This window comes from Coregonus lavaretus, assembly GCF_964263955.1.
Source record: "Coregonus lavaretus genome assembly, chromosome: 10".
NCBI classification, from domain to species: Eukaryota; Metazoa; Chordata; class Actinopteri; order Salmoniformes; family Salmonidae; genus Coregonus; species Coregonus lavaretus.
The window spans coordinates 61,510,241-61,516,240 of record NC_139997.1 but is presented as its reverse complement, the minus strand read 5'-3'; positions in this window follow the sequence as shown (position 1 = coordinate 61,516,240).

Sequence of the window (6,000 nt, the reverse complement as noted above, 5' to 3'; positions counted from 1 at the left end):
TTTACCTTCACATCAGGAAGAATAAACAATCACAGTGGTTAGTAAAAACATAAGGTAATAAATGAGCAAGAACTGAAAATAAATGCGTGTATGTATTTTACTAGGCAAAACATGGATCATCCAGCTTGGTCTCAGAGTCAGTAGCAGAGTCACCTGCATCATCCTGGGCCGGTAACAACAGCATCATACCTGACGCCTGCACCACTCCTACCACTGACCTCCTGAGACAGGGGACGATGCAAGCAGCACAACACATTAACAGCAAAAACACAATTACTAGGGTCAGAAATCCAGTAACCACCATAGAAGAGTACTCACCAAACCAATCACTCAGCCAGGAAATAAGGCAACATCCACAAAGAACAAGTATACCCATAGAGGCCATAACTTCACCCAGAATAGTCACAACAATAGTTTTCCATTTACCAAATATGTTATCAAACCAACCGTTTATGGAGCTATCAATACCAGAGTTCTCAACCAGTTCGTTCGCCAGCGTGGTGATGGTCACTCAAGCGCTTTGGTCACGGGCCCGTCCGGTGCTATATTGTTGGAGATGAAAGTACAGCACATATATCCAAACAGAACACAAACCCCGTCCCGCTCAGCCAAAAGCATATCTAAAGCTATTCTATTCTGCCATGTCATTAAGCTAGTTGCCACTGTCTGCTCAGCTAATCCCTTTATTGCATCACGAGTGTGGTTTATAAATATTTTGCTGGTTATATTAAATATAATTTATCCAATCTACATTTTTATTAATTGTTGACCACCAGAAAATACTTGATTCAAACCCAGCTGCGATCTGATTGTGGATCCCATCAATATATATCTTTTCATCAAAGGATCCCGGGAGGAGGTCCTACTTTCTATGTGACAACTCACCAGTCTCTGACACGTTTGATTGTTTGCGTATGTAGGTGAGTTCACAATCAGTTATCACCACACATCCATCAGATGTCAGCACGGGTCTGGTTTTTGGCTCCTAAAATCCTCTGGCTGCAACAAAGAGGAGAGATTAGTCATGGTCTCTTTAGGTGTGACATTCTCTGTGTGGGAGCAGGAGCTAAAAGGCCCTACCCTGTATCCTATCCTTACTAGTCCTAGAAAAACAATTAGAATCCCCTGTGACTTCAAACTGAGGCAACCCAGGTCGGGATGACTTTGTTATCGGGGGAAACAGATAGTGCAAGTTACCATAAGACTCTTTCACCACATTCCCAGGTGGCTTGCATGGAGGAAAAACCTGACAGAGAGTTAAAGCCTGTCAAGGGGAACGGAGTAGTTGTTAACCCTGGTTTGGCTGTCCCACAGGCAAAACAGTCCTCTTTAGACATAGTTTTTGCCGTATACTGAATCCATTCCAACCACAGGTTAAGATTTCTATACCCCGTTTCCACCTGTACTACTTCCTCCAGGTCTATAGTTTTGCACTATCTTTATCACAGCCCCGGTCTCACTACCTCCCTCAGAGAGGTTTACTCTAGAATTTCCCCTTTCCCTACGTCTAGCTGTCTCCTATGCCTTTTCAACTTGTGTTAGGTTAACTACCACTTCTGGCTGAAACAGGAGGGTCCGTGTGTGCTAGGAATATGGCCCCCACAATCAGACAGCTACCTACCGTCGGGAGACCTGTGAATCCCCACCCTTGCCCTGAGAACATGTCAGATGCCAGAGGCCAACCCATTGCTTTACCTTCTATCGAACTCACACAGGGATGATCAGACAGGGTAAGGGAATCTTCGTTAAGGAGCCAACCCCCGAGCCCTAGTGGTAATCGGATCTTTCTCCTAACTCTGTGTTTGTTCGTCAGGTGTAGCTGGTTTTGCCTTTTTACAGTGTGTGACATGGACCCAGATGGATCTCTCAGCTATTCTGCTGGCAAAGGCAGTACTTGGTAGGGCCCTTCCCGCCAGGCCTGATTCAGTCTCCTGGTTAGATAGAGTGGGTCACCTTCTCCTTTAGTTCACCTGTGGGGCACAAAACCTCTGACATACAGGTGTGGTTAATAAACTATCATACAAGTTTTTTTTTTTTTTTTTTTAAGTATTTTGTCCTCTCCTTCGTATATATTTAATATTTAATCCAACCATCCCCCTTTTTGACACATGATTTGGCCATGTGTCAATATTACCACCTACCTATTTTACCCTCAACTTAATAAAATAAACTATCTTAAAGTCCTCCTCTCATGCCTTTAGAATTTACTAGTGTGGATGATTAAAATAACACCAGAATGTTGAAACAGAGTTCAGAGGCCATTGAAATCATTTATCGAACTGTTTAATCCCATAGTATACTAAACATTACCATTATTCTAAATATTTCATAAATGTTAGTTATCCCAAGTGTTCATTAAGTCCTCATGACATTCATTCTCATAAGAAATCATATATACCCCAAACTCAGCCAAAACCTAAAAAACTCCATAAAATTCACTGTGTGCTTCTCTAAGACCTATCACCCTTGACCTGCTGAAAACCCTCCAAAATTGAAACAACAAGGCTTTATAAACATCATACTAGGTGTGTTGTTTTCTATTTGAAAACCCCAATTAAAAAACAACAACCAAACAGCCAGGTCATGAGGACTCCTGATTTCTCTCTTCCCCTTCTGCCTACAGTTTCTTAACTGGTGCCCTTTCCTTGCAGTAACTACACGGTTCCTCACATTCTCTAGCAAAATGTCCCGTTTTGTCACAATTGTAACACTTCCACTCACTCCTGTCTCCACTATTACTATTTCCTTCTTGTCTGTCTTTGCTACCGTAACCTCTCTTCTCTCCTAGGTATTGACTAATAGTCTCACTGTCTCTAATTCAACACAAAACCCCATCATCCAATTAATTTTCATACCCATTACTGTCAATGCCAAATTAGGTTTCTCTGTTCCTGTTGAAGTGCTGAGTCAATAGTAGCCAATTCAAACACCTCACAATTTGGATCAAAGGGTTCCTTAGTCTTCCCCCCACTAGAATCTACTATTATATTACAAGTACATTTAAAGTAATTCAAAATAGCTTCACACAACAACCCCTCATAAGGAGTGCCCAGCAGGAGTCCAATTCCTATCAGAAAACATACATACGAACATTCAGACACTCCCAATCTCTCCCAGGGGGAAAAAGTTCTTCTTCACCCTGGGTGAGATTGTTGTTCCCATAAGGGTTTCTTCATTGTGTTGTCAGGATTGGTTCTCGCTGCTCAAATCAGCTCTTACTTCAGACAATAGTCTGGAAGGAGTGGGGGCTGGAGTGCAATGTGTTAGATGGTGCCAGGGTGCTCCTGATTTACCTCTGACCTGGACTGAGTGTGAAGTAACCTCCTTCACTTCGTACGGTCCAGTCCACCTGGGTTCCAGCCACTTTCTTTTGTGGACTTTCACCCTCACCCAGTCTCCCACTTTTACCTTCAGTGGTGGCGTGTTTCCCGACAGCTCCCCCTCTTGGGCCTTCTGCACCTGAGAAGAGAGTGCTGCAGAAAATTCCGTCAATTCCCTCAATTCTACAGATTGGTATTCAGTTTCATAAGTTTCACTATAACTTCCCATCACCCATTAACGCGTTATAATACATAAAAACACACAACCCAAAAAGCCAATTGGAATTACAATGCTTAATGTATTCAGGCTATCAAAGCGTCCTAGAACACATTCTCAGTTTGACTGCCACCCTTCACACAGCCTTATTTAGGCACTTCATTATGTGAAGTCACAGAAGCAACTGGATCCCTTAGAGATTTTTGTCTCAGGTTAACTGCACCTTTCACACAACCATTTAAATGGAACGTTTTAAATGTGAAATTACAGAGATAGCTGGCATCTCCGAGAATTTAGTACCTCTGGTCAATTTCGGTGATTCTCCCCCACCTAATGATGGGTCAAATCTTATCCACTCATACGTCAAAACACACCTACCACACAACCTATCTAAAATAGGACCTTTTAAATGTGGAAACAACCTATCAGGGATAGTAGTGACGGCCATGGCTATTTCAGTATATATATATATATGTATATAGAATTTCGGGTAAGGTCCGACTATCTTAGTGTACTTAGCCCGTCACTGGCCGAGGCCAGCAATGTATTCTTGGTGCCAACACCGACTTATCTCAGGTGCCCCACCCTCGTACACAAAGAATTTTCAATAATTTATTATTAGGAATTATTTTGCAAAAGGTATTATTGTTTTTCAGTTATTCGAGTTATTATATATTTTCCCAAAAGGTATCAGAATCGCCCTTTTGGAACAATATATTAACAAACTCGAGCGCTCCTAAAATAATTATCAATTTAATCCTAGGAATTATTTTGCAAAAGTTATTATTGTTTTTCAGGTATTCGAGTTATTATATATTTTCCCAAAAGGTATCAAAATCGCCCTTTTGGAACAATATATTAACAAACTCGAGCGCTTCCAAAATAATTATCAATTTATTTTTAGGAACTAAGGAAATACCAACACCACAAGAGGGAAAAAGTACAAGTCAACTTTCAGCGCAGCAGCTGCAGAATAGGCCAAATAAGACTCGGTGGTCCTCTTAAAAGTTATCAACTAGTTAGTCTCATGAAACGGCCAATCTTACACAACATTCAGGTTAACATTTCAACATTTAAATTTTACATTACATATCAACATCAACACATGAATTCAGTTTGAGTTCTTCACAGTACATCTAGTTGAGTGCCACGTCAACCATTGCCCGACTATCTGAACTTGTATTTTTATTTTATTTTAATGATTCTCCACAACCAAGACTCCCAGTCGTTTTAACCATTCAACTGGCGTCTAGTCGGGAGAACCTTTTCTGGACTTGGATTCTCACGGAATTAACTCAACCCGACTATCTGAATCTTTTTATCAAGTCACCAGATCCTTCTCTTGTGGATCAAATAAAAGGGTCCATCTCTTGTGAACCAAAACCTCTGTAATAGGCTCCTCACTAGAGAGCCACAATTCAACAGAAAATAAAAGTCGGTCCTTCTCTTGTGAACCACTGTAACTAGACTTCTTCTCTTAGAGTCACATTTCAACAGTAAAAACCTAAGATTTCAGATATCAACAGTAAAAATAAAAGGGTCCTTCTCTTGTGAACCACAACCTCTGTAACTAGACTCCTCACCTAGAGAGTCACATTTCAACAGTAAAAATAAAAGTCGGTCCTTCTCTTGTGAACCACTGTAACTAGACTCCTCTCTAGAGAGTCACATTTCAACAGTAAAAAGCCTAAGATTTCAGATATCTTTACATATGTGCCTTTTGAGTCATAATAGATATGTTATAAATTTAACAGTAATCCATACTCACGCTCAGTAATACTGATCTTAATTTGGTTTATCCTACAATACAATATGCAGATTTTGTTTTAACAGGTTCTGCTTACCTTTGTATTGACGGCCGTCTAGATCAGTTTCCTGAGGCGAGCTGGATTCCCGGCTGCTCCTGCGAACAGGTCACCCGTCCTTTCTGATCCGTCTCTTACTTGTCTCCTTTCTCTATCAACTTTTATGGACCGAATTCAGAGTTAGAAAACCATCCTCTGCTACCAATTTTATTGATAAAACAAGTTTACTGGAGAACTGAGACCAAGTAGAGACTTTGGACAGGGTGGATATGGTATAATAAAGGCAGTTTATTCAGAGGTAAAGATATCTGGAATCGCGTGCACGGACCCGTTCGTCAATCTCGTAGGGAGATATCTGAGAGAGCCCCGAAACATTGTGTGCTGACATTTTATACAATAAAATGAAGTAGGTTGAATCTAGTAGTTCTGATCTTCTGATTGGTCCTGATGAGTTGGGCAAGGTCCCCTCCAGGTTAGTATCACTGTTGCATTGGCTCTGAGTCGGGTTCTCTGTCTTCAGATGTTCAGCCTAAGAGAAGGGGATTTTTGTGTGTGTGTGTGTGTGTGTGTGTGTGTGTTTAACAGTGATGATGTGTGTGTGTGTGTGTGTGTGTGTGTGTGTGTGTGTGTTATCAGTGATGATGTGTGTGTGTGTGTG